At 38.9% G+C, this 12,685-nt stretch overlaps 1 long non-coding RNA gene across 1 annotated transcript in view; it reads left to right on the forward strand.

The window, feature by feature from the left end:
- Positions 1-12,685, forward strand: part of LOC129411208 (uncharacterized) — a 244,771-nt gene that overhangs the window by 84,593 nt on the left and 147,493 nt on the right. Inside the window, exons 4-5 of the long non-coding RNA XR_008633188.1 lie at positions 3,453-3,551; positions 4,458-4,552. This is a non-coding gene — a long non-coding RNA (uncharacterized LOC129411208). The remainder of the gene's footprint in view (positions 1-3,452; positions 3,552-4,457; positions 4,553-12,685) is intronic.

Below are 12,685 nucleotides of genomic sequence, written 5' to 3' on the forward strand. Positions count from 1 at the left end.
TCATTTTAACACACACATTAATATTTTACGGCACATTGTATTTTACCACATTGCATCTTAAACTTTCATAGTCGGCCCAGAGGAGTTTTTTTCTCCTTTGAAATCTGTATCATTATTAGACAAGATGCATGACAGATACAGTAGACAGTTTTATCTACCATATTTAATAGATAATATTTTAACAATCAATTGTGCCAAAAGCTTGTCCTGTCTTATTCACTCATGTGTACCCAGGCTAGGTGAAGAAATAAGGCAGAATCTCAAAGACCTAGAATCAAATATCCAATTCTGTATGTGATTTTACATTTTAACTAGCTGCATTTTCACTGCTCTGAAAAAGGCAGTAAGCATTTCTGCCTCTCATTAAAAGTGCACTACATAACCTTTCTGGCTGGGGGTGTCACCTGCTTGTTTCCATCGAGATGTTATTGCATTTACTGGAATGTTTCACAGTATGGCATTAAACATATTTATCTTGCAAATATTTAATTATTTGTGTTTATGATGCTAAAATGATGTCTTGGGTTGCTTCTCCACAGGTCTGACCTTGTGCCCTGGCCTGGCAGTATCACTTTTTTGACTTTATAGAGATAGATATCTTTAAATGGTGGTAAAGTTACATATTGCACCTTTAAGGGCCATGTTGGACAACAGCTCGTTTCCACTGTCCAAAGACATAGACTGGTACATCCAACAGTGAATAGTTTTCTGTCAGTGACATGTCTGCGTGTTGCAATGAACAAGTGCTTTGGTCATTGTCCAGGATCCACCACAGGCTAGAGATTTTATGCTGAAGACTTCAACAATTTGAATTTGAATTGTAATATGTCTGTAAGAGGCATTTGGATGTACATAAAACTAATAGTCTTCTCATTTGACTTTATATTTGTGTCAGTTCAGTTAGTAAATATGTGTTTAACCTTTTTTATAGTGTTTAGCTAATTATAATAGCAGTAAACTCCAACATCTGTATATTTCTTCACATCTGCTCCAGTGTAATATAGCATGTGATTTAAGTGCAAGGGTGTCAAAACAAGACTCACAAGCTGGTGCAATAATTATAAGCAAATTTAGTGTAGATAATTGAGACTGTATCTATTATCCCTGATGTTGCACTGTCAGTAATTAAGAGCTATTTTTAAATGCACTAATGTGGAATGCGGGCACAGGGAGTCACAAGCCAATGTACCTTTTTGCCACTCCAAAATCAGTAACTGCACCAACATTGAAATAGTCTAAAAAACATGCCCTCATAGGAGCTTAGTATGTTTTATTTATTTTATTGGGAAAATTTTAACAAAGAAGTTAATTTGGTCCCGAGGTGAAATTTAAAGGAAACAAGAATAACATGCCATATTCAAACAAAGTTATGAAAAAATTATTATTACTGTTTGTGCAGTCTTTTGTGTGAGTTTTTTATAGTTTATATATAAATAGATACTTCTTTGCTAATTCATTCACCATGAAATTCCACCTTCTTTTCCCTGTCATGTTTTCCTTGCAACTTTTTTCTCTTTTGGCTCCCTGCATTTGAAGCGCTTTGTACCTCTGGTGTCTTATCCAGGTGAGCAGAAGCTGATCCCCAGGCCCTTTGCTCTTGTCAGGGATCTCCTCGGCTATCGCGCTCTCTTGAGGCCCGGGTTCACACACTAAATTGATGTCTGCGACTGGAAATGACACTTTCAGCAGGATTTGGCATTCTAAACCACCTCACACCCATGTGATCTCACCCGTTCACTCTCAGAGGGATTGCCTTGAAATGTGCCGTATCTTCAAAAGTCATTGAGCATAGCAATGAAAAGCTGATACATACACTATAGGGGAAAAGAGACAGTGTTCTAAAATGCTGGCAATGTAAAACAGTTTTTTTCATGTCAAAAGCTTTGTGAATAAGTAGATATTGTCTATGGGGCAGCATAATGGATGACAAAAAAAATCAATAATCTCATTATTATTCTGTTTATTTTTTTTATAATCTGGGTAAGAGGTTCATGACAAAACAGTTAATAAATTCTTTATTCCACTGTATTTCCTATAGTAAATAAACAAAACTCAGGGTTGATGTTTCTCTCTGTTGTCACTGGGCCATTGGATATTGAGGAGTCTTCATAAATTAGAAAATAAGATATCCCCCCAAGCAGAACCTTGAGACAAAATCAGACAACTATCTAATCTAATTAGAAAACATTTGATCTGTTAAAATCTTATAAGAAAGAACCATATGAGTCCCTATGTGACGCTTTGGGATGAGAGTTGATTGGTTGTGCAAGGGTGGTCTATCCTGCTTCTTTCTGTCTGAAAAAGCTGTGTGAGTTGCCAAAAAAAGTAATTAATGCAAATACAATGTGCCAAAAGGCTTGTGAGAGCCAGAACAAGAAGATAGTTATACCTTTCATTTTCACTGATTGAATATCAGGAACCCCAGCTTTAAGCCTTGTATAAGTGCCACAACTTTATCAGTAGTAGTGGTCACATGCAGGTGCAGTTTACCACCAACATGATAATACGATAAAAAAACGCTTAATGTATTGTATGTATGTGTGCACAATATTTCAACATGTATGTTTGAAGAAAAAACTTGCTTAACAAATTTTCTTACTTTCTAACTTTGTTCAAACAAGGGCACAGTGACCATGTTTTTTTGCCTAAGGACAAGTTATGATATAATTTAGCGCTGGAATAGAGTAATAAGGAAGAAGGTGTGACCAAGAATACCTCCCTTGACTTATTTTCATCCCAGAGTCTTTCAGGGTCTGCAAGTTTCTCCTCAGGGGCTCTACACATGGGCATAATGGAGAAGGCCAAGGGTGTGAAAAGAGCACCTTTAGACTCCTCATTCAGCTCGCCCGTCTCGCCTGTGCGTGCTCTTGAGCTGTGAAGCCCCCTTTTATTTGCCCTGCGACGGTGGGAGCCTTGTAATAGGCTCTAATTGATAGGGAGGTGTTGGGATCTCTGTATGGGCTGTAGCAATGAGAGAGGGAGGATTACATGTGGGCATCTGAGGTGGAGTGTAGAGGATGAGGAGAGGCTGTGGAGCGGCCTCAGCCCCTGTTTGTAATGACTCATTAATTTCCTACTGGTTTTGTGGCGCTTTGCTCATTACTGGTCTGCAGAGAACATGGGGACAAAGCCTGGACTAGGTAGGAGGTGAGCTTAAGTAGTTGGGGCTCAACACATCCGAACAAAAGGTAAAGAGGACATTGAATGGCACTTGGAATAGATTCAGTAAAAAGTGGCAGATGCAAATTGCTGAATTTCTTGCAGCATATTTTTATTTTTAGACATTTTCTGCTGTTCAATGGTAAATGTAATTTGTCATAATAAAGACAGTAACTTCTTGTAATGGTATCATATATTACTCTTAATAAATAAATTTATTCCATACAGACATTTGTGCAATGTATATGCTGAACTTAGAGTACTTAGAGTTTTGTTTTTGTTTTTTTTGGCAGTTCTGCATGGAGTTTTTGAAAATGCTGTCATCCCACACTCCAGGGCATGGATCATGTCAATGGTCATCATTGGAGCCAATCACAATCTTGCATTGACAGGTACAGTCCATTGTTTGGTAGCAAAAGTTTTGGATTTTGGTCTTATATCAAAATTCAATTTACTATGTTTTAAATGGATTATTAATCATATGACTAGATGCAGTCATTAAAAATAATACACACCCAGTATTAAGTGTCATGTGTTCTTGAAAGTGCAGCCATTTTGTTCATTTTTATCTGAGGCTCCGATCTCTGATTCCCCGTTTGCACATAATCTAAAAGAGAGAAGAGCAGGAGAGTGAGAGAGGATACGGCCCTGGCTCCTGATCCATAGCAGTCATTGCCTGTTACATACATTTCAGAATTCATTCAGGCTATGAAGATAATCGAGGTAGTAGACAGTTTCCCCTGCAGCCCAATGGATTTATGATAGCACTGTCAAGAAAATGAGGCGAAATGACACAGTAGCTGACTTTAGCTGCAAATAATGTGATAGGCCGTACAGTGGTGCAGCAGCAGCTGCTGTCATTGCAGGTAATAGGCTATAAAGAAGCCTGATAGCAATACCTGTCATTTCTTAATGGCTGACTTCACTGAAGAGCTTTTGTGGCCTTTAACATGAAGATAATAGAAGATACAACAAATTTTACAGCTTTTGCATTGCATCCATAATTTATAACCACGGGCCTCATGCAGCAGCCACACAACAAGGACAACATGCTGCTCGAGGTATGCTAAGGAGAGATGCAGATGAGCTGCAGGGCGAGAGGGGCTGGCCCTTTATTCAAAGGAATTAATGGAGGGAAACACTTCCAGACACTATCCACTGTCTAAGAGTAAATTCCTAGGACTATAACATCTGAAAATAAGCAGTTTGAGACAAAGTACAAAAATACACACAAAAGACAAAATCTGTAATTCATAAAATGTATTTTACCAAATGTAATCTTTTGCTTTTGGAAACAGATGGTAAATGACAAAAGAGACATCATGTGTCCAGAAATCATTGCAAACCCTCAAGCGAAGGACATGGCTGAAGGAGTCTGGTATACTTCTCACTGGTAAGTCATCTACCTCTTCACATCCCTGTGTAAGACCCTGTCTGTTTATATAGTTACACAGCCATAAAACGTGTGAATGTACACCGGCTCATATGCAAAATGTAAACATAAAGGCAATCGTTGGTGTGTCTAGACACTTCCACAGATGTGGTGTTTGCACTTAGCCTGAGTTGTAGTATCGGTCTATACACATCATTCATTAAGAACTCTCCCTGGGCTAGTGCAGCTACATAAACAGAGAGGTTGAGGCCATGGCTGCTCTTTCACCTCACAGCGGTGAACTTCAAAGTCACTCCTTTTCGCTGGCCAGATGAATGATTCTTGTCCTCCAGGCTGATATATGGGCCCCAGTTGCTGCTTTTCGTACTGTAGAATGACTGCGACTGAGGCCCCGTCATGGAGCCAGAGTTGGACTATTTGTTCGTTTCAACTTTATCTGTAGGACTAGGCCTTACCTATAAAGGAGGACATCAATCCTTTTATTACAACCCTAGGGGAACCATGTCTCTGTGTTGTAAATGCTGTCTATAATTACCACTTTAAAATGTGTAATGGAACTCATGTCAGGCTTGTAAGTGAATAATTTGCTGCTGCAGTATCTTTTCCAAAAAATTTGAACAAAGCAAGAAATATCAACTTGAGTGGCAAGTATAAATAACCTGGTCACTGGCATACAGCTGACCTCACAATGTGCTAAAATAAAGTTAATAAAGATGGTTTGATGTCATTTCATGGATTTACGTTAGTATTTCTTGGTAGTATCTAGTATCTCTTGATAGCATCTGGACATTTAGAATCACCTGATTCTGGACTGCATGGTGCCAAAACTAAATTTTGTCCTCAATTGCCAAACTAATATTTAATTAACAATTTCTTAAATCTTAGTTGACCTCAAACTGAAACCACAAAGGCTGGGCACTCACAAGAACTTTCTCCAAGGCCTATTTCTCTAGCAATTTTGGTAATATTCCCAGTTTGATCTCCCGCTTTATTCTGCCATGAGGGAACAGAAATATCCATCTCCAATCAGGTCTTAATGAATAGCTTGATGAGTGTTGGGAAGAAACGAATTAGCACATAGATTTGAGTGTATGTGTGTGTGCATGTGTGAGATTGTTGCGGGGGTCAGTAGACAGGACAGGAATTAAATGAGTACTTTTGTGTCGCACATGCCTCATCCGTGTAAGGTTTCACTTATTAGGATCAGGCCACAATGAGGTGCACATGAGCGAAAAGTTTGATTGTTGAGAACTGAAAGGCAAAAAAAAAAAAAAAAAAGAAAAGAGAGACAGAGAGAGAGAGAGAGAGAGAGAGAGAGAGAGAGAGAGAGAGAGAGGAGGGAGAAGAGGGGGCTGACAAAATAATTGGAAGATTGGGCAAAAAGCAAAAAAAAAAGCAAAAAAAAGCCACTGGTATGAGAGACAGCTTGCCTGGGCCGGAGCATATTGAGGGCAGCAGGTGGAAGAGTGGCACAGTTAATTAAAACGCCTGTCTTAATGTCTCAGCCCGTCACTCGGGGGAGAGAGAGCAGCACCAAGAAAAAAGGGGAAGTGAGAGAGTTGCCAGGCTCGAGCTGGGCTGCACCCAACCAGCCATCCAGCCAGGCCACCACGCCACATGTCAGACAAGCCCTGACACCATGGCCTCATCCCCCGCTCTCCCCTTCCTCCTTTTAGACACAAACAACCACACAGGCTCAAACATGTGATATTTTCTGCCATAGTTACCTAGTCAAGCTTGTTTCCTCCTGTACAAATATGAACAAAACAGACTTGTGATGTTGCCATTTTGCTCAGCAGCATCTGTAGCATGCCTCTAGACTTCCAGCCTTGCAGCGTAATCTGTTGGCTTTTAATAATTCATTGAAAGCACTGGCTGCATGCTATGTACTGAATGCTGAGAGTAATAGGGATGTTGTGATATTTCTATCATGGCTTGTCTGAAACATCAAGTAAATCAAAGGATCTGATAAGCAGTCTGCTCGCTGTTGTTACAGCATCAGCTGTCATCACTGCCTTAGGTGGACATTGACAAATTCATTCTGCCCTGTCGGCTATGGTCTGGTAAATGATGACACCTTATTGGCACAATTTTCAAATCTAGTGAAATCAGTCATGACACAGCCAAAGAACCATGGATGTGCATGCTCAGTGAAAACCTGGACAGGATTACATATGAAAAGCCTGCATACTAGACATGGACATCTGCTTTTTGTGCTGACCGGTTGGTGTAGATGGCTAGAGTGGTTCTAACAAAGCAGAACTGTTATATAAGCTTTGAAAGACATGTTTGAACATGGAAAATATGGTTTCCAGGACAACAACAAAATGTAAATCGCACACAACCTTCCCCACATGTCCTCTATTCTACATTGTGCGAAGTGTCTAATGTTTGATCGTGCCCTGGTCCATCACTGTGGATTGCTTTGTCAATAAGCAGCCTTGTGCCTCACTGAGCAAGTTACCAGGATTGTGGGCTTGAGTGACAGCCTGGAGATGGCAGATAATTCAAAGAAATTGGAAGTGTGAAATCTTTAAGGGCCACTTCTTAACACAGCAAATGCCAGGGTATCTTTCCATCAACTGCTACTCTCACAAGCCACCCCATTGTTAATGGCGGCTTGTCTGTCCATCAAGACTGCTTCAGGAGGGATTTAGACCTGTTGCCTCCTTATCTCCCAGGTCCCCTCCAACTAACCTCAACACTTGGAGATGTGTGGGCTTGGCAAGGGTCAGAAATTAGTACATACTCCTTAATATGAAGTATCTTTACTTTACTATACATGTTTGGTTTGGCAAGTTTTCCCCAGTTCAGGATACCTCTGAATGACTTAATACTGTTGAGAGATGTTATGAAGATTTGCCTTTAAACCTTGGATCCTTATTTATTATTATTTATTTACTGCTCAAGAAAGAAAAAATACTTCACAAAACTTGGGTATTTAAGGCAAAGGTTTCCATTGTAATATATTTGTATCAGGGATATTGTATTGTCAGTGTCTATTTTTCACACAAATACTCTAAATAGTAAAGATACTGTGGAGGAATGATGTTTAGGAACATGTGTTGATAAAAAAAAAAAAAAAAAAAAAACTAGACGCCGTCCTGTATTTGTATGTTCAATGATATAACAAGAGAAAATAGACAAGAGGAAGGAGAGAGGAACTGTAGAGAAGGAAAGAAAAGAAATAAACAATGGGAAAAAGAAGAAATATATCCCCCATTTTCCCTTGTAATAGTTTCAATTCCACACCATAGCTCCCTGTCACAGAGAGGTGGTTCCCAGGCCGACACATCTCAAGCTGTTCAAACATCCATTAGGATGTTTTGTTACACACATATTACAAATACAGCGAGATGGGAGAGAAGCGGGTAGATGACGAGAGGGGAAATTGAGAAAAGAAGGAAAAGAAGGCGAGGGAGGAGGAAGCTGATGTGAGCAGCAGAGAGAAGAAGAAATTTATCAAGAAAGTCGTGTGATATTTAATGATCCTTGTATGTGCAGAGGAAAGACCACACCAGCCCGTTCTCCTCCGCCAAATACCGATCCCCTAACTTAATTTCCTGCTCAATTGCTGTTCTATAGTGCATAGTACACTGATACAGGCTGGTAATATAGAAAACAGATTGCCTGTGCGGCAGAGTGGATAAGGCTCAGGCTTGTGCTGCTGGAGACCTGCTGTCTCCAGGGGGGTCTTGTCGGTGGGCTTCACAAAACCAACAAAGCCCATCTTTCTGTGCGACTGGCAGCAGCTGGCAGGTAGATCTTCAAGCGCTGAAGGTGGGGAGGTGGATCTGCAGTACAGCAGAGCTGTGTGTGTATGGGCCGCACACAGTCCTGCTATCCTCTTTGTAGTGTAAGTCTGCCACAGTCCTCCATCTTCTGTTTGCTCATGTGTAAGTACTCCAGTCTCCTCAAAAATGTAGGCCTGCATAGACAGCAACCATCAATCACTGCACAGAGGAGTGTAACTAAAGCTGCAGTGTTTTCCCAGGGACACACTCAGAGATATGCATATACATGCAACCAGTACCTCCCTGCTCGAACGTGGAGAAATCTGTCTTATTAGTTTGCTTATTATTCCCTTATTTATTTGGAATTCTTTTTATAGTACAACTTTTGTCATCCAGTGTGGCTATATATTTATTATGACCAGTTCAAAGCCACTGTAAGATATTAGTCACTTGTGCTTTGGGAATAATGGTTGAAGCATATGCAGTGTTAAGGTGCAGCTGCTTGACACTAAGTAGGCCAGTGCAGCCTCACCATGTCTACCTGTATACACACTCTCTTCCACTTCTCTAACTTATTTCATTCAGCAAGTGTCACTAACCTAGTTGCATTTGGCTTTACACTAATGTTGGTGATGTGAACCGCCTCTGACCTCTCAAAGTGACAGAGTTCTCTTGCATAACAACCTTGTGTTATGAACTTCCTCCCCGGAGATGTCATTAAGAACGGGAGTGTTTGTCTTCCGCTTGTACAAAAATGAATATTCAGCTATTATCGCTATGCAGCACTTAGATCTGATATGTGTATTGGGTTTTTGCTTGTAGGGAGATGAATTCATTCTAGGCTTTATTTACTGTGTCAGTCTGATCAGCAATGTCTCGTTTTCCCATGTTTTCTACATGCTCCTCAGGTCAATTGACTGCACATATTTTAGATTTTCCCTAAACCAGATTTCTCGTTTGTTTTCATTCATGTCTTATTGTAGGACTACTACACTGCTAAAGATTTGTAATAACACAGCTCAGGTTTCTGCAGGGTGACCATGCCAAGAACCACAGAGGAATGGACAGACCTGTTAGGAGACATAGAGCAATTTTTTCTTTTTTTTTTTCTTTAGAAATGAACCAACTTGGACTGCTTATCAGTTGTTTCAGCAGGCTATGCTTGTGGTCTACCCTTGTGTTTGGCTAAGCACGCATTTCACCTGTAGTCATTTGTATTTTTTTATTTAGAAATATATTGACCAAAGTAGCTCCATTATTTTAGGAGTATTTGTAGTTAGGAGACTATCGTCTGTATCACCAAAGTCCCCTGAAGTTTCATTACTGTAATAGTTAATATAACCACAGGAAGTAATGATTTCTGCTCCCAATTAGGTGGATGTTTATACTGCATGTCGACAATATTTCTGATTAAAGATAAACTTCATGAAATAGAAACTGCATTAGTTCCACAGTGGGAAAGAGGAAATGGCATGTCCCAGCAGACTGATGTGCCTTCTAAAGTAAACTCACTCCCCCTCACAAAGCCTCCAACATGGCTGCCCAGGCTCTGAAGCTTTCAGGCTCGACCCCACTCATCCGAACACACACCATTTTTCTAAAATATCACCAAAATAAATCTGCAGACATTGCTTATGTTATTGTCTCCTCACAACTGCCTTCTTTTGTAAACCCTGTTTGATTCTTTTTTCAAGATGCAAATAGATGTTTTTTTTAAAGGATTTGTAATTTAATGGAGTGTGGCACTGCCGGTTCTAAAACCTTTCCAAGCAATGGATTCTTGCTTTTATGTTTTCCTCTCCTGAGCTTGGACTAACCAAACATTGTGTTTTCTTGGCAAACCTTTAATATAGTGTTCTTTTTTGGTATATTTTTCTATTGTGTGGATATGCTAATTCCTGTTTTATATGCTGTCTGAAGTATCTTTGTTTGTTATAATAAGTATTGTGTAGAAATGACCTCATAATCTTAAAATAGCATTTATATAAAAATGAACTCATGCATTTAGTATTAGAACTGGCACATTAAACTGAAACCTAGTTTTCCTTGCCTATCTTAAGGCCTATAGCTGCACTGCTAGTATCAAAGTTTAATTGCTTAAGTTGAATATATGGCTTGCTACTCAAAAGTGGAATTTAGTCTGACAAGTATATGTAATAACCTCTGATTTATTTTCTCTGAAAAGTGCAATAATAGGTTTTCAGTCTTGGGCCAATCACTGAGTGGTTTTATGAGATTTTTCCACTCTTCTAATAACATTGCATTCTTCTGGTTTGTGGTGCTGTATATACTAATATGTCGATTTTATGGTTTGAGTATTGCATTGTTCATGAGGTAAACCTCTTTTCATTTCCGCTGGTGGACAGAACATGGGCTAGTGAGTAGAAAAGCTTCAATAAACCTCAGCCTTACATTCACAATCAAGCATTATATAAAATCATACATAGTCTACAAAATACAATAGGACTATGTAACGTTTGTGTTGTCTGCAGATTTTTGACTATAATTATGATTTCACACTCCTTCATATTTCTGTACAATGGCAAAGACGTTTGAACGATTTTTACTTTGTCATGACTCATGAGATAATGGATCCTCTATTGCCCACTGTGCCATTATAGCTCAATATGAGGAAGAATCTCTCTTTTAGTTACTAGGTCTCTTTACAAGCCCTATAATTGATTATTCACTGTGCATACATGTTATAACTGTTTTGGAGGCTTCAGTCATTCCAATATTTAGAAGAACTGACACAAGAATATAAATGAAGCTGTGATATTGATTACTTGATACCATACATGATGTACTGTCTCATATTTCTATTCATATTTGTATTATTTTCTGGAACCAGACTCTTAAAATGATGGATTAAACACTTAAATGATATTGTCCAAGGCTTATGGTCACACAAACTGTTAGAAATGGATTATGCCCAACTCACTACAAAACTTTCCATTCATCTGAACATTTGTCTACTACAAACTATAGCTCTGGATCACTTTATGTCTAAGGGTGGGTGATATATTGAAAAGTGTCATGTCATATCATCATATCACAATGGTTATTTTCAAGTTGCAAAATTAGAATATCAAGTATATTGTCTTATACAAGAAAAACTATGTATAAAGGCTAGAAAAGAACTGATAAAAAAATCAAACAAACATGCCATGTAAGTCTTCAAATAAGGTAACACAGCATAAAGGGATCTTCCTGCAGTTTTGTGGTTACTTTTACAATCCATTCACAATACTTGAACCTCAACCAAGACACATTGTCATATATCGTCACTGGGATCCCAAAAAGTTGCGGTGCTTTGTTTGTTAGTATTTCCTATTGCTATTGTAGAGGGCCAAAGGTCAGTGAGTTTGCAAGGTTTGGTAGATACTGGCATAGTTACATGTCTCTGGATTGGCTCAACACTGGAGTATGACTTCCCAGGAGCACTATGTGCAACCCCATGTGAGGACAGCCAAAGTGCATTCTTCTCCTGGAGTGCACTAAACAAGAAAAACAGATGAGGAAATGAAGGCAAAAGCAGAACAAAAAGTCCCTCATAGTTCACCACAACCATCAAATCTAATCTAAGTAGGTCCATCAACATCTATCATATGTAACTGTAGTAAAGTTGCTAATATAGTTTTACACTAAATTGCCTAAAATGTTTTGTTATATTAAAATAATTCCTTATAACAGCAAGGCTATCTGTTCAGTATAGACAGCAGGTGGCTGTATGAGTATTAACATCATCTTGCTTACAGTAAGTTTTAACCATTTCTTAATGAAAGTGATTAAAAGGTTGCCAGGTAACCCATAGTTTAACTAAACTGGCAAGTCATAGATTACACTAAATCTGACATCTATACCTGACCCCAAATAAAATGTATAGTGTCTATTTACCAGACTTGTTTAATTGTGTCTGCACTCGTACACCTACTCCACTGTAACAACACCCACTCACTACACTCTCCACATCCCCGACTGTCTGTAGCTTCAGTCCTCAGTCTCCACCCACAATCCTCTCCTTCACTTCTGCTGTATCTGTCATTCTCCGACCCTTTCCATTTTGATTCAGGGACAGTAATGACGAATACACTTCAGCTGCACACAACTTGGTGAGAAAAGTTTATTCAGCAAAGTTTTGAAATTTTAACAAAGAGGATACTTCATCTTATACAGTAATGTTATAATAGTAGATTACCTAATAAAAAATGCACTATTTTAGTTATACATATGAAGAGTTCATTAGCCATAAAAAAGTGTGCTTTTAAAAAGTGCTCTTAGACTTAGACTTACTTATCAACTTAGTCTTTGTATAGAAATGTTTTCAAAACCTAAATGTATTTTAGTGCTACCTAAATAATATTCCGTCTCTTGTTGGGAAAATCCACATACATTATTG

This window comes from Boleophthalmus pectinirostris, unplaced genomic scaffold (genome assembly GCF_026225935.1).
Source record: "Boleophthalmus pectinirostris isolate CB_2022bp ecotype Guang Dong unplaced genomic scaffold, ASM2622593v1 HiC_scaffold_4, whole genome shotgun sequence".
In the NCBI taxonomy this organism is placed as follows: domain Eukaryota; kingdom Metazoa; phylum Chordata; class Actinopteri; order Gobiiformes; family Gobiidae; genus Boleophthalmus; species Boleophthalmus pectinirostris.